Source organism: Motacilla alba, chromosome 1, assembly GCF_015832195.1.
Source record: "Motacilla alba alba isolate MOTALB_02 chromosome 1, Motacilla_alba_V1.0_pri, whole genome shotgun sequence".
Taxonomy (NCBI): Eukaryota; Metazoa; Chordata; class Aves; order Passeriformes; family Motacillidae; genus Motacilla; species Motacilla alba.
Genome location: NC_052016.1, coordinates 56,664,245 through 56,685,398, shown reverse-complemented (window position 1 = coordinate 56,685,398; position 21,154 = coordinate 56,664,245). Strand labels below are relative to the sequence as shown.

Here is a 21,154-nt window from a genome sequence, read left to right as displayed (position 1 = left end):
TTCCCCTTTTTATATCATGGGTGGAATTTCTGAAAGCATTCAGCACTCTGCTTTCTAAATGTGTTTTCTGTGAAATCAATGAGCTGACCTGAGTGGGAATGAAGGTTGGTTTATCTTTGGTGAGTCAAAGTTAAGTTGTCAATAACTGGTGTTGAAATACCATCCTTCAAATGCTAGGTCCTTGACATTCAGTGGGATGAGAATCTCAGAAATGACTACTGGGGACTCCCAAGCTACAGATCAGGTAAATAACTTCTTTGGAGGAAGAAATTAAAGGTGTCTTCTTTTTAAAATTATGATAATTAAGTAGCAAAGTGTGCAACTTAAACTATAAATATTTCTCACTTAACATTTAATTTAAAATAGACATGTCTATATTTGTGTATTTGTTAGTTGCAGCTTGAGCCTTATATAATTATCTAACATTTCAGCAGTACTGTTTCTAAAGATGACTTCTGTACTGACACAGAACATGAATGTCTAGTTCTAATCCCATTTTCCAATGTGAACCTGGGTGTAGTTGGTTCACCTATTGTGGTTTTTATTTTGCAAAGAGATGTCTTTTGATATTGAATGTATAATTTAGAACTACCAGCTTCCATATTAGAGTAAGTTATAGGGGCTCTGTTCAGCTCATGGGATAAACTTGGTTTGTTTCCTGCTTTGGCTAGTCCCCACTTTCTCCGAGGACAGGATAACTCAGTTTGTGTTGTGACAGCTCAGTATAGTTTGTAACAGAGAGCCTTAAAGTCCTCCAGAACTGGTGCTGCTGTACTTTATTTCTGCTCTAGTAAAGTACAGCGGTGCTGCTGCCTCAGTACTGGAGGCAGGAAACTTGGAGGGGAGCAGTGTGCAATGGCAGCAGGAGCTGTTATGGCCTTCTCTGGTAGCTTCTCCTAGTTCATCATCCAGGGTCCTCTTTTGCTCTGCTTTTTGAGGGGGATGGGGAGGAAAAAGTGGAAAATAGTTCTGTAATTGTTAAAAAAAGCAGTAAGTTTTCCTTGTTAAAAAACAGTTTTCCTTCTGTCGAGGTGTTTCAAAGAGAAAACATGACAGATTTGGGTATTTGTTTTTAAGATTTGACTTACCCAATTTCAACTATAGACTTACTTCCTTGCCAGCTTCAAAACCAGAAAGATAATGTAAAAGGATCAGTATTTTGGGATCAAGAATAAAAATTGAGAGTATTTTAAGATAAAAGATTACAACAAATCAAAGAAATACATGTATTACCTTTTAAGATATTTTACTTCAATGGACTGTTAACATCAATGAGATATATTTAGGGTTTTCTATGTTCAGTTCTGTAGGCAATATAGAATGTGAGAGAAACAGCTGCATCTGAAATAGATCATCTGCTTTAAAAAGTAAGCAACTATTCCTTCCAAGCAATTTGTTAAAAAAAACCTACTAAAATAGAGGTGGCTTTATAGTAGCTTCCTAATTCATTTAAGTAAGTAGAAGGAGAATCGCATGCTTGTAATAAGCTGTGTGTTCCAAAGTGGTGAAGAATACAAGGTTTGGGTTTTTTTTTTCCCTATAGAAATGAGTAATCCCTGAAATTCTTGCCACAGGATATACTAAATGATTGGGGCAAATTCCTGTACTTCTTGAATTTGTAAAGTTATAGAAAATCTGAGCAACAGTTATTAAAGGTTCTTTATAATTTAAAACAAAAATCATGTAGCACACAGCACATTCAATCTTAGAGAAGTGATGTATTTTAAGAGACAGTTCATACCAAATTTGTGCCATTAGCCCTTTAAAATAGAAGTATCTGAGCACTACATAAGCTGTGCTTGTACTTCTCTCTGTGGGTAATCCATTGATATATTATTTTTATGGAGTATCTTTGTTCCAGTGTTCTTTAGAACACAGTTAGCTTCCTGCCTGCTCAGAAGGATGGATCTTAACTTGTTCTTGGGACTTGTGTTCCCAGAATGTCTGAGAGGGCTCATGTAGGAACTGATGTGTAGCTTACGTTAGGGATTAGAAACAATGGCAGGACTGGATACCACCCAACATGCTACACTGATTTTGGGTCCCAACATCATGACATTTTTTTTGAGAGCAGGCCTAGAAATGTGTTATCTTGGTCATGAAAATCCAGCTTAAATGCTCTCCTCTTGGATCTCACTCTTTTATTGTTGTCATATTGGATTGGTTGGTTGTGTTTTTGAAGGAGGAGAATCTGTTGCCTTATCTGCAATACAGCTATGGGAGTTTCAGGGTCTTCCAAAAGAGGATATCCCATTCCTGATATGCTCACCAAGAAAAGGTGATTAAACCTGTATAGTGCTTTGAAGATTAACTTCATTATCATGCTGTGGAATGGTAATTGTCTACGTTATGGAATACTGTCAAAAAGAGCAGTGAAGTTGATTTTTAAGGAGTATATTAAGTATTGCATCCTTCAAGATGCTTTCTGTAAGTTAAAAGTATTTTAGATTAATTTTTACAGAATTTCAGAGTATTGAGAAATGATAATTTCTGTATATAATAGACTACATTTACTTGCAGGTCTTTAAAGTGTTCTGTTAACTATTTGCAATGAGATAATGTCTCTATTTAGAAATATTATGTTTGTTTAACACGATTTTCTATATAAGTATGCCCTTTCCATTAATCTATGATAGCATGCTATACAAGAATTGTACCATTGATTTTTATTTTCAACTTTTTTCTTCTTACCGAGGTTCATCAACTAGCAAACAAAAACCCCCTACTTTTAAGCACCTCACTTTTAACACAGGTTGATCCCTGAGATGAGAACATTGATGCTATTAGAAGTCAATATTTTACTATTTTTTTAATACCTAATATACCTATCAGTATGTGTGCTAGGTTATGGTCGCTGCAGTTCATACTCTTAGTGAGGCACATACAGTTCACCTTTGATAGGTAAGTTGCAATTGTAGATATTTCACTTTCTCCAAAGATTCCTGAGAGCAGAGGTCTTATTTTAGCAGGAGGCAGAGATAGGGAGACAAAACCAATGCATTTCTCTTGAGTCTGTTTTTGGAAGAAGTCACAAGTAAAGGAAAATGCATTCTTGTTTTATCAGGTTATGCTGGTGTCTCAACTCAGTTGTCTGGGAGTTACCATTCATAGTGTCCCAGGGACAGCACAGTAGTTAAAACTTTTCTTTTTTCATTTGTTTTGGCCTTTAAAGAACACTTGGATAAATAACTGAACCTTATTCCTTTAGAAGCAAAACAGCTGGGTTTTTTGTTTGTTTGCTTTTTGGGTTTTTTTTAACAGTACAGCTGGAATTGGCAGATGCTGTTTCAAACAACCAAGTAAAGTGCAGGTAGTGTGGAAGCTGAACTAAAGGAATTTTGCTGGGTAACTACTTGCCTGTTGTTGTCATTGGCAAGTTACAGGTAATTTCCAAAGCTGTAGTCTGGCAAAGAAGTAATAATTGCTTTTATGTGTATTTTTCAAGCCAAGACACACACTTTACTTTTACCAGTGTTTTTACAAAGATTCAAAATTACCACAACATTGTTGCTAAAAAAAAAAATTGTTTGTTTAAAAAAAAAAAAAAAAAGGAGGTGTGAAGAGAATAGTGACACCTGAGTGGCATGGAGAAAACTTTCGTCAGATGAACTCCTGAAAGAATCTGGCAGAAATTCAAAGTCTGATTTGTCTCTAGTAATTCCATTAGCATTTCAAAGGTTGGTGATGTTCTGGGAATGACACAGGAGGGATTATTTTTTAAGTTAAGAATTAGTACTCTAAAGTGTTGCCTGTGCTAGGAATATTGTTGCTATCTTGCAATAGGTAAATGGACTAAATCTGAGACGCTTGATTTTCTATCAGACATTTCTCTACTTTATCTGTACTGGCATAATTAAAGTATCAGCCGCCTTTCCCTGGAGTGAATAGAGCTGTATCAGTATTAAACTGTATCTATTGGTAGCTTATTTCCACTTAGAAGGAAACAACCTGGGAGTGCTGGCCCAGTTCCAGGAATTGTTTTTAATTATATTGCAGTTGCTATGCCAGTATAAATTATTCCTATTGGAGATCTTGCACCAGATGAAAGTGACTTCAGTCTAGTTTATTTGCCCTTATCCATACAGCTCCATAAAAAATTACACCACTTCAGTTTCACGGGTTTGATTAGCCTTTGTAGGCAGACTTGCTCTTTACACTGACTTATCTCCATTTATGCTAAAGGATATAAACAATGAGTGTTTTGACTATGAAAATGCATCTTTTGTTTTGATATAAGCCTAATCTATTCAGTTAATGCTAGAACAAGTACAGTTTACTGTGAAGGTTAGAATATTTCCATCTGGCTGTGTGCACCAGAGCCTATAGAGCAGCTATCCCCATCCTGAATCCTAACACTCTGTTATTCAGCATGAAGTACAATGTTGTATGTACTCTTGTCAACTTTCAACTGCTGTTTTATAGAACAGTGTCTTGTCTCACTTTTCTAATATCCAGTATTTGTTACCTAAGAAAGAGTTAGGAAGGTTGAATTCAGAATATAAGAACTTGGATCACTTGCAAATAGGACTGATCTGCATGTGCTTGTTCTATATAGATATTGTTGAGTAGATTCAGATCATGTCTGTTTTAAAGCTACAAGTGAGGGAGAGATCTTTGATCCCATCTTAAGATTTCCCCATCTTGTGATGGGGAAAAGAACTGAAAATAAGTATAAAATAAAGTCTAAGCCTGGGAGCAGTAAAGAAAGGACCTTGCCAGAGACTAACTCACAGGAACAGAAAGAGCCAAAAGCCCAGGGACCTTTGACCACTCAGAGAACATTCACTAACTTTAATTAGCTGTTCTCTGTCCTGTGCTTACTGATTGTTTCTTCCACCTCTTGCTGTCCATTCTGCCTCTTCACTTCTGCTTTGTTCCTGCATACTGCATATGCTTCCTCCCACCCAATGTGCCCTCCTTACCCTGTACCTCCTTCTAGGCTGTTTGCAAGCAAAAGCCACCTGCAAAGTAGAACTACTGTTACATTTACTGCAGTCCTGCTGTTTGTGCTGTGTGTGGACTTTTCCCCTGTGCTGTCTTACCTGTTTAGACTTGGGGTTTTTTTTAATGTGGTCGGGGACCTTTTACTGTTCTGTTGTATTTGCTCTATCCAGCATAAATGGAACTTCAATTTTCATAAGTCCTTAGAAGACCTTAAGTATAGTTTAGAATAATGTTCCTTTATGCTGTTCTTTTATAAAAATCATTCATAAGCAAATGACCACCCTTAATGAGATGAAATATGAGATTCCACAGGATAAAAAGGAATTTTGCTCTTGCAGTTTTTCGATAGGTGAACCATGATTTAAAAGTATAATGTTACAGCTGTGGTTGTATTAGTGTCCAGCATAATAGGATGAACGTTTCAGAATGAATTTTCTATTTGCTGTGTTTGCATTGCACTTGCAGTGGTTTGCAAATTGCTGGTTTGTTTTCCATGTCTTACAGCTATATAATTTGCTTTCTAGAAACCATTTTGGTAGGAGTGGGTTGCTTGTCAGAAATCCGTTCCGAAGCTCGAGTGCAAAGGAAGCAGGGTACTAATGATGAATAAGAATGGATATCTTGAGGATAACAATGGATATGGCATCTTCAAAAGCAGTGGCATTCTGGTAAGAATTTGCATGTAATTTATTAAACACTACGTGATAGTTCTCAGTAAAGTGTGTTTTTGTCTCTCTCTGAGGATTTGTCTGATGGAATTTTCTTCTAAAATGTGAAAAGTAGTAGGATTCCTCTACATCATGAAGTATTTTAAATTCTGAAGCATTTGTAGAACAACTTTACTTAGCATTGAGTTCTTGCATATAAAAATAGTGAAAACATCTTTTTAGAAAAGTTATTTTAGAGAGGGAGTTAGTGGCCATTTATGGCTCACTCTTTGTGAGCCTGTTTCTCTGAATATTTAGAACTGAATATTTTTGAACTATCATTTAAAAAAAAGGCTTTTTTTCACTTAGAGTATAATCTCTCATGGCATATTTCACCACTACACATGAGAATGTTTTAACAGGCATTGCATCCAGCTTTGCAGGAGATACAAAACACATAATTATTGACAAACTAATCATAGCTGGACACTTGTAATCCTCATATTGGTTAAAAAAATATGGCAGCATGCTAAATTACTGATTGGTACTACTCTGTTGGAAGTTTCACACTATTTAAATAATGTACACAATTAGAAAGTGCAAGTAAAAACACAAATTAAAGTTTTACTGTAACTGCAATGTAGTACAAGTGATTCCTTTAAATTTAGTATTTGAAATAACTTGGGCCAACAATTCCCTAAGAGAAAATTTTTGTTTTCACCAAAGCCAAGTATATTCTTATCTGTGTGGATAATGACTTCTTGAAATTAACAAAGAATTTGTGCCTCTTTTTCATCCTACTCTTTGAATCCCACTGCTGGTTTATATTGAAGGGGAACTGTTCTGATGGCTGCTGGCAGTTCTCGAAGCTCTTTGGTAAGGGTATTTTGAGCTGCTGGATGTGCATATGCTCTGTAGTAAAGAGCAGCACAGACACTGCACATTCTTCTGCTGAGCCAGTTTCATAGCTGAGATAGCTGTTCCAGAGTGTGCTACTTCCAGTGAAATCAGGGTTTAGACACACCTCAGGAGCTCTGAATTTTGTCATGCCCTGCAGAAAGCAGCGGTGGCTCGGGAGCCGATTCACAAGCGGATTAGGCGTTAATCGGATAGTCTGTGTTGGTCAGAGGGGTGGTGGTTCATGTCTGAGTGGTAACAGCGGGCCTGTCAGGGGCCTTAGCCCTGCTGAGAGGCAAGGATAAGGAGCTCAGACACATCCTTGTGCCAACACAGATACTTCCCATGGACACACAGTGAGAGCGGGAAAACAGGGATGTATTCTTGTGGGGGTGAGCGCCAGGCTGGCAGAACCCAGCTGCTCTGGACTCCATTGCACAGTATAGATGTACATCATAATTAACGTACGTAGGGCAGCATTAATTGAAACAGAGCATCCTCATTAAGATACTGGGGGAGGAAGGACAAAGAATGCCCGGTAGGTAAGCTCCTGAAAGGTCTGTGGCCACACTCCACAGACCATATAAGTGCATAAGTTGGACCTAAAAAGATTATTGTAAGCAATCCCCTTATTTGAAATTAGATTGGCAAGCAAGGTGACTAAGAATATCTATTTAATATCCCTTTCTCTAACATTCAGTTTTTCATTCTTACTTTCAAGGTGGGAGGGAGATAAAATCTGACCCTCAAAGCACTATATACTCATTCCAGTGCCAAAATACGAAACACACATCAGCAACTTAAGTTTAGGGGCATACTAGGTTCTCTTAACTGCACTTGGACAAATATGCATGTTAGATATATGAATGTAAACTTAGATACCTGCTTTGATGTCTTATAAATGGTTTTTTTTTGACTGCTGTGATTCTGTGGACTAATGTAGTAAGAAGCTAATGGAGAGGAAACTAGGCTGCTCTACAACTTATTTTTCTTGCCAGGCTAATCTTCCGCTCAAGTTCATTGCATGTCAAGTGTTTGGTTAATTATTTTATCTTATTTATATTTTAAACCAACTTTTTTTTCAGGGAGAGGGGTGGAGGGAGAAGGGGCTAAGGGAGTGGTGTTAAGTTCTCAGTTTTAAATTCCCTCCAATTCTGAAGTAGGATACCAGTGAAGAAAAACATACTTTGCAATTTCCATATTGTAGAGGTATCTTATCTGTGGTTGCACTAGTTGTAAAAGTCAAGTCTGGAGTGTCTTTTTTTGTTGATCTTTTCTAAAATGACTGTACTGACTGGTATGGTTTCAAATAAAAACAGTTAAGTTATTGACTTGTAAAAGAGTTGGCTGTCATTTTCTGCTTAATTCCTCTTTTGCTGAATAATTTCTGTGATATTAACTTCATTTGTGATACTTTAGTAGGTGCAGGCCTGAGGGGGAAAATGTTATAGTTCTTTCACAATTCATTGGTTTGTGGATATTTCTGTTATGTTGTTTCCACACTGAATGACTCATATGTTAAATGAACATGCCAGCCCCAAGGCATGCCCTCGCTATTGCAGCCCACAGTGAAACTTGATGCCATTGCACATAAAAATGTGGAAGATGCTCATATCCGTTTGAATCCTTGGGAAGTTTTGTGCACTTCGGACGCGTGTGCTAGCAATTACTCAAGGTGTGTTCTTTCAAAAAGCTGTGGTTTACCATGTCTGATTGCTCTTTTTCACAGCGTTGATTTGCTGAGTTTGTAAGATACATCTGTCTGGTGAGCCCAAGTTGGAACTGAGAAATAGTAGTTTTTTGTTGGTTTTTTGTTTCTTTTAACAAGTTGGTACAGTTTCATTGTATTCATTTCTGGACTATTTGATGAGAAGCTACAGAAGTATCTGATTTGCATTGCCACCTGTGCATTTTTTAAAAGTATTTTGACAGATTCAGAAATTGCTTTATTTTGGAAGTTAATAGCACAGATCTAATGCTATCCACATTGTGAAAACACTAATTAGTGTTAGATTGAACAAGTTAGACCTGATTACCTTAGCTCTCCTTGAATGTTGGCTTTCTTACCCATTTGATTTTTCAATGTTATTAAGAATGTGGAAGACTAAACAGATTTACCTATTGATGAAGTCACAAAAATTATCACATTACAGAATTGTCACATCAGAATGTTGCTAGGAGCAAGTTCTTCAGTATCTGTAACAGGGAGAGAGATGTGCACTCACAGCAGCGAGAGGAAAGGCTTTGAAAAGTATATGAAGTAAAATTTTTTTGATACTGTATGGAATCTTTAGGACATTTGGGCTTTTTTTCATGTGCCATATAGTTGTGTTAACTCTAAGCCTTCATTGATTCATATAGTGAAAGTATGTGTATGGCTCCAGAATTTTGTTCTGTGGTTTTGTTTTGTGGTTTTGATAGGAGTAAGACAGATTGCTGTGACAGGAGAGATAAAACATATCACAAGTCAGGTATTTTGGCTTTTAAATAATGGTCTTGTTCAGTCGTGCATAGTATGTAATGGAGGAGTTTATGCCAAAGCGAACAGACACATTTATGGGAAGACCACTCTTCAATTGAAATTTTTCACTCAACATTACTCATGGCTGTACATTGGGTGCAACTTTTTCTGTCTGTGTCCCTGCTTGTTTTCATGAGGAGGTTGTCACTGCCCACCTCACTCTACTTTCACTGATGGGGAGCTCATCTGTCCCGTCCCTTGTCAGCTTTGGCAGCAAGACTAGGCACGTTAATGCAAACTATGTGCAACTGCTAGTAGCATTGATCGCAATTGCACAGGAAACATTGGAAGGCAATAAAAGCAACTGTTTCAATCCTGTTTGCAGTTCTAGCGCCCCCAGACCAAGTCATCTCAGGTCACTTAAGGATGTCTCACTAAAATGGTATTAAAAACATATAAAGTTATAACAAGTCTACTGTTTAATCTTAGAGTGATGTTGATGCAAGAAAAAGGAGGTAGCAAAGTGAAAATACATCAGAAATTACTGTTCTGGCCAACTGATGTGTTTGGAAGAATAGTATGAAGGTGCAGAGGGTAGTAATCTTATACTGCTGCATTTGCTTTTAATAGACCATAGTAACAACAGCAAGCCAGAAAGCAGATGTGCTGGTGTTTTCCACATCTATAGGTGTAAAAGCTGCCTCGCCGGACTTCTTGCAGTCTTTGGCTTGTCAAGAGCCTTCCTTTGTTTGCCAGGAGAGATCCTGGAATCGTTCTCGTGTCTGCTGCAGCATGTACAGTTTTAGTCCTGCTCTCTCACTTTCCCACCTGTTCCAGAGCATTTTTTCTGTTGCTGTACTGTGTGATGAAGATGAGCAGCTCTCAGGTAAAGCGCAGGGGCTGAGTTTTGATGAACAAATCAAGGTTTCTTACGGGTATAGTAGGAGCATCGATGTCAGGGGCTGGTGGGCTGGGGTGCCGCCCTCTTCCTTTTCCCGTGGAATCCTTCGGTGCTTTTCTCTCGGGGGAGGGGGGAGGTGGTTTCACCCGTGGCAGTGCTCAGCTCTGCCAGTTACCTGCGCACGGACCGTGTCGCACATGAGCGCGTCCGAGTGGCCTCAGGTGTTCCCCGTGAGATCTGTCCTCGAGCCAGCGCGGCCAGAAATATCTCCATTGGGATGGTCCGGACATCTCCTCGGTGCCTTTAGCCCGCCAGGGCGGGAGGCGAGAGGCTCCTGCCCGGGCTCGGCGGCATTAGGACCCGGCGGGTCGCGTGTCCCTCTCTCCCCCTCCCTCGCCAGGTCGCCGGCGGCGGCCCCGGGGAGCGGCTGGGGCCGCGGCTGGAGGGACCTTTGCCCGCCGAACAGCCGCTGGGCCGGGCGGGCGGAGCGCCCGCTCCACGCTGGCTCCGTGGCAGGTTTCTTTTGTTCATTTACAGCAGAAACTTAGCTCTTCCGTAGTGGTTGTGCAGGGGATTGTGGCACGTGTTCGTTTTCAGAAACGTGCTTTGGCTAATGTTAAAATACATCGAATTTAATGCCCACATGATATTCGCACTACAAGACTTCTACAGCAATGCTATGTATCCTGCTGAACTCTTTGTAGTATCATGTTTGAAACAAGACCGTAAGAGTAAGAGTTCTAACCATTAAATTAGAATTAGACTGGAGCAGAAGTTGATATATTATCTGACACTTGGCTTCTGTAGTGCCTGTCACAAAGTAATGGCTCTCTTAAACTGTACATTAATCTTCAACAACAAGTTCAGAAATGTCTGTTTCAGTCCAGAAACTCTTATTACCAAATAAATAGCTTTGGTACTGCTGGAATAAGCAAAGAAGTGTCCTTAACAAGAAATTCCTTTACATCTAAATTAAGTAAGTTTACACCTTTTCTCCCATGAGTTAGTTTATTGCTCTTGCCCACCTTCTACTTAAAAGGAAAAAAAGCATGAGGCAACTTTTCAGATAAATGTCCAATGAGGTATATTTCAAGTTATGTATGTTCAGAACATACTATCAAGCATATAATAGCTTTAGAAAAGCAAAATGTCGCTTTTATTTTAGAAAATGACGTTATTTGTTAATGGGATGTGTTATTAAAATGATCACAGGTAGAAACTATAGAATTGAAAGGTAAATCTGCCAAGGGACAGTTCTTGCACTCAAATACACAGCCCATGGAAACAGCAAAACAGAATAAGTTACCCAAGGAGGATAACTTTTATGTTCTTAGTATCCTGCTGGTGAATGGTCTGCTGCTTTCAGAACACAGATGATGTTGCCTTTTGGGTTCAGAAATTTTATTTTCATCCTTTCTGCAACCTGTTGCATTGCTTTTATTCCAGACAGTTTTCCTGTCATTGCTGGCAGTAAGGTCTTCTCAGACCCACAACTGCCCATGGACTGAAATTCCCTTCTCTACCAGAGCCTACACTTAAATATCACCACATGAAGTTCATGTAGCTTTTTAAATCTCCCAGTTTCTTGTGTCTAGTGCATGCTATATTCTCTCTATCCAAGAAAGAGTTCCCAAGCAATCTTTCTGGTTCTTTGCGCTCTCTATATTACTGACGTATGAGTCTTCACTTTTGCAGTCTCTTGTACTGTGTGATGCTTCAGCCTTTTACTTCTGCCCTGTTTACCTGACCCAGCCCCTGACTAAGTCCAACCTTGCATTGACAGTGCTGGCAGCCTTTCCTGCTCCCCCATCTCCAGACAATATCCTATTCTCTTTACCTTCCCAGATATGATGAAAAAAAAATCAACCAAAATATATGAAGCCACATCCTTATGCTCTCTTTCATTTTTGCCTATCCTAATAAAACTAAGACTCTACTCTTTGATAAAAAATTATAATGTTTTATGTTTTATATAGGTTATAATGTTATACATGTTTTTGTAATTGCTAATACAGCAGGGCAGTGTGGGTCTCAGTATGAGCAGTGACAATGTGCATTTCAAACTAAACCCGGATGATCTTATCAAGATAACCAAGCAGTATAGTTGTGGCATGCTAAGGACTCAGTGCTTAAGCTAATTCTAGCTGGCTTGTCTGTGGGTGAGTGGTAAGTAGTCACTTTTTGGGTGCTTGTTTGCAAGATTTGTGATGAGAATCCTTGTTAAAGTAATCCTTTAAAAAGTGATAAAGGGAACACTGTTCAATATCAGGTTTTTGAAAAATAGACAAGCTTCTAAGAAACTGGCTGTGATTGGAAATGAGGAAAAAAGATATTTTAGATAGAACCTGCAGTGATGGAGTAAACAAGTTCATAATCATGCAGTTTTTAATTTTTCATGTACTTGACTTTACTGCTCACATAAAAGTTTAATGTGTCCAAACTTTAGTTGTTTCCAAACCTTCTAAAGACAACTACTGTTGTTAATGAGCTCTAAATAGTATTTAATGCAAACTGTAGGAAGAGTTACTGTGAGATTGTGAATAAAAATTCAATAATGATATCAAGTTGCTATTCCTTTTTTTTAATTTACATTTTTACAAAGGCATTATCACATTTGCTTAAACCATAATACAGTTTCCCATTTGACTGGTAAAATACCTCCTAATGCTTCAGTTGATGTTAACTACGAGTAAGTTCCTTCCTGATTTCTCTATGTAGTAACTGGTTTAATTTATCCTGTCATTGATAGGGACATTGTGTTTAGAGTGATAACTGAATTCCTATGATAATAAATATGAATGTGTTATATATGATGTGAAAAAAGCATTTCTTCCGCTCAGTTTCAGCTCTGCACACTTTCAGTGCTTCTTTGTATTTTTTCTTGTGTTAAGATAGCAAGCATATCTGATCTTACCTCTCTAGAGCAATTACTTTACATGTGCATGCATAATATTCCTGATTTGAAAGTTTCTAATTTCTCTTCATAGGATATTTTCTATGTTTAGTACTGTTCACACTTGAACCCTGTCTATATCTTTAGTATCCTTTTGGAGGAAGAGTGACCTGTACCTCATACGGGATTTTTTTTTTTCTGGTAAGGTCACAGCACTGATTTTTATAATCCTATTACACTGGTTTTCTTCTAATTGTCTTGCATTGTTTAAGCTGCCTGTTTTATTATTTTAATTTTGATTGTAATGGTGTGTTAAGCAGACATTTTTCACTGAACTGCTGAAGTGGGCCCTGGTTCCTTCCTGAGGCCAAAGCAAGTGTTGTGTTTTCCCATTATGGGATAACTGATCTAATGATTGACTTCCTTTAAACAGATGCAATCCTTCCACCCCCTTGCACCTGACACTGGCATGTAGTGATAGGACAAGGGTTAATGGCTTCAAACTGGAAGGAGATAGAGTTAGATTAGATGTTAGGAAGTAATTCTTTACTGTGAGTGTGGTGAGGTACTGGAACAAGTTTCTCAGAGAACTGTGGATGCCCCATCCCTGGAGGTGTTCAAGGCTAGGCTGGATGGGTCTTTGAGCACTTGGTCCAGTGAAAGGTGTTCTTACCCATGGCAGGGAGGGTTGGAACTAGATGATCTTTAAGGTCCCCTCCAAACCAAACCATTTAGTGGTATGACTTGTCTAATTGATATTGATAATTAAAACAACTCCTGAAATGGGGCAAGGACTTTATAGCTGATGGCCGTTGTCTTTTTTCATGGAAGTTATCTTGGCCAGACCTTTAAAGAGATAAGTGTCAGTGCTTGTGAGTAAGTGAACGTAAGACTGTGAGTAAATTAAATCTATGGGAGACTAAATGTTAATGACTAATGTCAATTTATCTGGAGACTTTATAGGTAACCCTCCCTTTGTTACCCTCCCTTTGCCTAACACATTGAGTTTTATTGCACTAAGTTCCTTACAGTTGTGTCTTTAACTTGAAACCTCATAGAACACAGAGTGTTTTTTTTTAAAGGGTTTATTTTAATATGTGTCGGTTATCTGTCTGTCATAATTTCAACTTTATTTAGTGTTTCTGGGGTCCACTTATTAATTTTGGTTAGATTAATAATTTTCCTTCATTCTGAGTAACTGAAATAACTGCAGATTTTCTGCCATGATACTTGCCCCAGTTTCTGAATTATTAACAACTGTACTGTAATACAGGACCAAATACGTCCCTTTCAGCATTTTGTGGTTAACTCTTTGCTATTAAGGACATTTATTATCATGAAATCAAATAATTTAATTCAATATTTTCCCTGGTTAGATTTTGATCAGATTTTCGTCTATGACTGACTGTGTCCTCATTTTTTGTTTGATTGCTTCAGGAGGCCTTTTTCTCTTTGGGCTTTAAAAGAACTTGTTTTCTGTTATATGGAGCAAGAACTAGATTAAAACCAATAGCAGTTCTGTTCTGTTTTCTTTTTTACATGGTGCCTGGTATGACTTTTGATTATTGTTTATGCAGCCCATTTCAATGTCAAATCACCCTTTATATGAATAAATTCTTCTTGATATCCTAATTCTTCCTAATATTCTTATTTTTCCTTTCTCTGGTTTTTCAGCTATGTTGATTTGTCTTGAGGATTTGCCCATGATTCACAGTGGGGAGAAAAAAAGCTGGTGCCAGCCATGAACACATTCCAGGTCTTTATTATAGGATTAAGGAATTTAGTAAATGCCAGAGTTGAAGTTAGTGCACAGAGCTGTGCATCATCCACCAGGCGTATGTGTGTAATGCTATGATAATTACATGATCAGGATCTGTCTAATGAAATACTGTAGGGCATTGTAAGACTGTTTTTGTATGATTGTAAAATAGTTCCTATGATGCTTTGCATCATGCAGACGTGCTGGAAAGAATATCTGCAAATTAAATTTTAGCAGTGTAAATACAATATAGTTGAAAGTAGAAAATACACAGAGGAAAAGGGAAATGCTAGTAGTCAGGGAACATTCATACTTTAGGGATCCAACTCCTGTAACTAAATCAAAAGACTGATTTCCTTAGGCCATTTCCACAGCATATGCAGAGACTCCTTCACAGGATATTTTGCAGTGTTTCAGGAGTTCCTTCTACCAAATCTCTCTCAAGAAGCCTCTCTCTATTTACTGTAGGGTAGGATCTGTCTCCTGCATCCCACTCTTGCTTACTTTTGACATTTGAAAACAGGTGATGTGTATATAACTACTTATCACACATTTTGCTCATAGGGGCTGTAGGGGCATGTTAGTAAGCTGAATTTCAGAGAAAGATTTGAACAACAGTAATGCAGTACGTTTTCAGATATTTGAGGGAGTTTCCATAAAGTATAAGGTGTAAGACAGAAAAAGGCACAAGAAGTTTGTTTGAAAATACACAATGTGGGTGTGAGAGGAGCTGGAAACTGGACTCCTGGCACTGAATGGCAGGTGGGAGATAGGAAGGGAAGAGATACAAGAAGCATCCCTGAAATTTATTTTTGTATCAGTAAAAAGTGGAGGGTTTTTAAAGTGTTTTAGCCAAAAACAACATAACAATCAAATTAGACAGTATGATCTAATGGTCTTTTGAGCTTTATGTTTTATGAAAATTGGCCCGGTTTCAAACATGAGCAAATCACAGCTGCCTTCCTGATAAAGATTAAGGAGCAATAGATGTGGTGGTGATCAGCAAGGATGGACCTTGAAAGTGGAGACATGTGGTAGATGCTGCAGAAGTAACCAGGGAGAGCTGTGGAGATAGTGATGTGTTCTCCGAGTGATTGACTAGGAAAAAGGGTCTTTGCAGCAGTTCTCTGGGTGAATGAGTGTGATATGAGGCTGTGTTTGTCAAAAACAGAGAGAAAAAAATGTTGCTGAATCAAAAAGCAGAGAGCAAAATCTTGCTGAATCAAAACATGATGATGATGATTAATCTGATTGAATACTTTAGCTGATTGGGAGGATTAAGAAAAATACCATCTTGGAAATGTTGCATTGAAAGTATCTGCAAATTATGAATATGAATCTTGGGATTTGGAGTATCTTTGGGATGCGAGGTGATGCAAGAGTTACATGTCTGAGCAATAGGCAGGATGATGGTGTAACTATGCAGCTTTCTGTGTGTCACCAAGAGTTAAGTCATTCATAGGAAAAACTGTAAAATCTGTCCTCAAATATAATTGTATTATTATTTGACGTTCCTCACTCCTACAACTGCTTCCCACATAATATTAGCTTGGAATATTTCCCCACCTGCCACAAAGGACTGGACAGTAATTGTTGAGTTCGATTTGTAATGTCACAGTGGGATGCCTAGTGTGAAAAGATGTATTTTGCATTTGCTGGGAAGGCACTGATCTTCTCATTTGGTTTATCGTAATGGTGAACACAGATGCAGTAATTTTCTTACAATTAAATTATGAAGTCAAGTCTTCTAATAACAATACTCCATAGTATTTCAGTAATAATTAATTGATTCTGTTCCTTATTCTAATTCTGCCTAATGATACAAGAATTCCCCCCAGGAGGAAGAAGCTTTCAGCTTGCTTGAGAATTTTATAGCCAGGTCCCATACCAACCACAGTAATTTTTCCCTTACCCCTTTAGCATGTCCCAGAACTCACAGGTTGAGAAGGGACAGAGGAAATACATCTGCTCTTGGCTAAGTTTCCAGTGGTGTGTAGTTGTATGGACATGATAGCAAGCAGGTGTGAGTTAGAATTGTTTCTAGGCTTTTCTGACTTAAACCAGAAAAGAGGCAGCTTTAGCGTCAAGGACGCATAGCCTGAAGAAAAAATCCAAACAGTTTTTTTGTTGTTGTTGTTGTTTTTCAATAAATTTCTGCCAGGTGTGGAAATCTAAACTGTCAATGTATGTTTGCAAGAGCAAGAAGAAAGGTTGTCTTAGGTGTTGAGTAGTTAAGTGTCCAGATTAAAAAGATAAGGCAGGTTTTCTTTTCTTAAAGCTTTTCTTTGGAAATGTAACTCTGGCAAGGAATTTGATATTAAGGGCCCATCAATAGCTTCAGGTTTTCAAAGAAAGAGCGTTGATAGCCACATAATGCAGTAGATTACTCTCTGCTTGATGAAAATTTGTGAAATCATAAATTCATTGAGCAAACATACCCCACGGGCATACTGGGTCCTGGGACTGGGACCTCTGCCTGCACAAGGCTGAGCCCTGCCGGCTGCATCTTCCCCCCAAGTCCCTGTGTGCCTACAGAGTGACCCCAGGTTTGAGGCTGTAACTCTCTGGAGATTAAATATAGTGTCAGATTTTGGTTATTTTAAGTCCAGTGTTATAGATTCTTTACCATGTGCCTGTTTCAGACATACATGTGGGATATAACTGGGAATTCAATATTAAAATAGGAGTAAAGATTTTGTTATCTGTCCTGAGCTAACACCAATTCTAAAAAGACAAACACATGTCTTTTCTTCATGAATTTTGGAAATGTCTGCCTTGCATATCTGAGTTTCCTTATATATAAGTGGTCTAAGTCAGTGTGTCATCTTGGCAAAAAAGGCTTCTTAATGTCCATGTGTGTGGAAAACTTTGTATATACTACTATTTTTTCCTATGCAGAAATAATAGCAGTTTGAGTCCTTATCTCTCTATGAGTGCTATAGGCAAATCAATGTCTCAGTGAATTTAAGATGTTCGTGTCCTCACGCATCTTGAGTTAATTTTTAAACTTACTATTTTTTTTTTACGTAAAGGATCTTGCTGCATCTTAAGCCATCCTGTAGGAGATACAAAAGTAATCAGAGATTGTTGATTGTCTTGAACATTTTTTTTTTGGGTAGAAGGTGTATTCAAATTGATTTGTCTGGTTACATGCTGATCTCTGAAGGTGCAATTCTGCTCTAGTAATAGGAAGAACGGTATCATACTCCTGGACAATTCATTCTGTCTTTGGGCTGGCTGTCTCAAAGAGCTCATGCTAGTGAAGGTACAAGGTGCAGTGATGATATTTACAGGTGTGGTGTATCTCTCCCAAGCTGAGAGATAGCCTCAGGTAGAGAGGAAGCATGGACCCCTTCCTGGGGTGGATGATAAGTGCTGATGTGGAAGCCTGGATGACACAGCTCCCCACGGTGTACCCTGTGATTCCATGTGCTTGTGCCACCATAAATCTGATATTCCTGTAGTGTCTTCACTGCTTCTGTCACACTCTCCTGTTGTGTTAAAGTCTATATTTCGGTGGGCAAACCTCATTATGAGGTAGGCATTTTTTTGCTAGTCTCTTTTCTCATTAGCAGTTGTATGATACTAGGTGCAATGCTACCATGGAGTTTTACTGAAACCTTGGGGAGACACACTGCCAAGCTAGAACTTCTCACAACCTTCAGATAGTCATAGCAATGACACTTCTTATAGAAATATTATTTGCTTTCTGTCAATTTTACAGTGTTTTAAAATACAGGCAGATTATCTCATTTTAGTTTTGGCCATCATGTTACTAAGAGGCTGAAAATCTCCATGAAGAGCTGATGAAGATAAATACATCACCTTTATTGATTTTAGACCACTCTCTTTTATTAAAAATAATAAAACAAATTACATACAACAATGAAAAAGCAGCAGCACACAGGAGGTGAGCAAACACACTGCAGGTACTTGTGTTTGCCTGAAGGGGAATGTGCTGTGATCAATTAATGCTCTATAAATCTCTTGGCATAAGAAATTACTGTTGCCTTTGCTGTAGCTGCAGCATTTTAGGGTAAAAATAGAGATCTTGTCATGGTCTAGGCACTGAGATTATTTTTCTGTGATTAGTTTGTCTCTTTAATTAGAGCTGTGTGCCCTAATTTCATTCTTTTTCTCTTTACATATTTAGGTCCTAGTCCTGTAACTGGATTTGTTCAAATGGACCTCAATAGCCTGGGGGCCTGATGAAGTTCATGGGACTCTGGTGGCTGCAGGTTCCCGCTCTGAAGATCTGATTGTAGGCCTGAACCTAAATTTCTATTTTGTTTTCCTGTGTGTTTGCTTCTTAAATGATGAAAGTTATCCTTTAAAATGGTGTTGTCTTTGATTCTCATGCACATCCACTCTAGTAGTGTTCAGACACTGTGTGCCTGGGATGTTGTCAGACATTGTTAAAATATTTCTGTTCTGTTGTGTGCCTAAACCTCATGATTGCACTGATTATTGTGTTAGATTTTTCTATTTAGTGCCTTTCTACCTAAAATGGAGAAGATCATCACCTGTGTTTTCAATCATTGTGGTATTTCTCTTAACTCAGATTTTTAAGTCAGAGTAACTGTTGAAACTGTTATGTTTAAAGATGTAGGTAGATTTGTTTCTTTCTGGCTGGACACAAAGTATAATATTTTATTTTGCAAACTTGGTAGCCTAGTATTACTGAAAGCTTTCAGTATGATGATATGCTGATTTAATAAAATAAGTAGGAAATTACCCTTTTACTAGCTCTCCTCCTGCTTTTCTATTCCTGTGGCTGTGGTTACACAACATACAACTGAGAGTGAAGATATTTGTATTTTTTGTGAGCCAGTGTATACCTTTTGTTGACAATAAGTTCCCTGTCCTATTCCATATTGCAGTTTAACTGAATAGTAAAGTTACAGCCTTGGCAGAAGCTGTAGAAAGGACTTTGAAAAATCACATGTAGGGTGTGATCACAAATAGAGTGTGATAGGAAAAATAGATGTGTTCTATCGCTATACATGTTAGTATTTATGTTGCATATATTTTTAAAGCAAGTACTTAGCAGTGTATGATAATTAAAAGATTAAAAGATGCAGACGTCCTTTGTATACAGAGAATCAGAAAAAATTTTTTAGTTTTTTTAGGCTTATTACAATGATATTAAGGAGCTTCACAGTATTTGATGATACTAAGGAGCTTCACAGTATTTTATGAATTTTTGCATATTCCCTGAACAGAAAAGCACCATTTTCCTGTTAGACCAAGAGAAAACTGAGCCACTTTTTTAGTCAGTAGTAAAAGTCAATGATATTAAATGGATTCTCCTGTCCTTTAACCTTGTGCCTCCGGCTCCGTTTTTCCCTCAAGACCCAAACCTTCTATTGCCATCATCTGCTTTGCATGTCTACGTGAAAGGCCCAAGGTGTTTCTGTTTGGACTCCCAGAAAATGAGGAAGACAAGGTTGGTTGGCCATCTGCCAGGGTGCGAGGTCTGACTCACTCCTTGCTCACGGGGGCTGCTGGTGAAGGCAGAGGCAGAACTAAGTGTTCTGTGTAGCATTCAACTGCCTTAACCACATGCCCATCGCTCTCTTCCTGTAGTTGTCTGTCTTGTTCTCAGCAGAACTCCTAAAGACAACACGTATACCAACCAATAAATAATCTAATTTGATGCACAGCCCTGATTCACTTCCTGAGCCGTGTCCTGCACACACGGAGTGGCCGCAGTCCCGTGGAAAAATTCAGCACAGTGCACGAGGCCAAAGAGTAAGGCTGTTAAGTGCCTTTAAACTTTGCAATGAAGCAGTGTTCTTTTAATGTCACTTATTATAGCCATAGCTCAAAGTATTTTTAAAAGAAACAAGAGGAAAATGAAAGCTTTTAAAACTGGTTGTAACCAATTCCCTGTCTAGCCTGTGAACGTTAATATCCAGCTCAGTGAAACACAGAACATCAGCCGGTGGGAGGAAGGGAAGGAAGAAGGATGGGTGCTTAACACCACGGCTGTATCCAGTTTGCTTCCAAGTCTCAGGTACTATTTGTGGAGTGTTGACCCCAGCTCTTTAGCTTTTGTTTTCTCCTCAGCATTCCCACACCCAAAAACTAGCTCCTCCAGACCTTCTCAGTGCAATAGACATTAGGGGTGTTGCTGTAGTCTGCTAATAATTTAAATGAAGAAACAAAAATCAAAGGAGGGCTTTTCTCCTACATTTTCCTATTGAAAAATAAGGAGATGTTCCCGCTTCTCTCCACAATGAATTTCAGGGGCTATCCTTCTGATCCTTGATCTCACAAATAGATGGCAAAAACTTTAATAATAGAAAATTTTGCTCTTGGCTTACCCCTTTAATCTTCTTCCCAGTCAAATTGTAGTGGCCCACTGTGTTTGTAAACTACTGAGGATGGGGTGTAGGCTCCAGTGCCAGAGCAATTGTGTTAGGAACACAAGCTCATCTTGTTATTTTTTATGTTAGAATTTGGTAGCATAGTAAGTTTTTTTTCAGAGAAACCTTGCCAGACCATGGTCTGAGTTTCAGTTCTTGTTAATGTCTGCTTTATCTATGGATAGTGCTTGAGATTTGGTCACCAAGCCTAGTGATTTGCTATGAGGAAAACAAAACCATCTCATACTTTGCTTTTGCATGTTTTTCTCTGGGATAAACAGTCT

The 21,154-nt window shown here is 38.4% G+C and overlaps 1 long non-coding RNA gene across 6 annotated transcripts in view; it reads left to right on the top strand.

Annotated features, from left to right (window-relative positions):
• Positions 1 to 19,819, top strand: part of LOC119699416 — a 33,320-nt gene extending 13,501 nt beyond the window's left edge. For all 6 annotated transcript variants that reach the window (XR_005256418.1, XR_005256417.1, XR_005256416.1 and 3 more), the window contains 3 exons: positions 178 to 244; positions 5,469 to 5,612; positions 18,656 to 19,819. This is a non-coding gene — a long non-coding RNA (uncharacterized LOC119699416). The remainder of the gene's footprint in view (positions 1 to 177; positions 245 to 5,468; positions 5,613 to 18,655) is intronic.
• Positions 19,820 to 21,154: the final 1,335 nt, after the last annotated feature.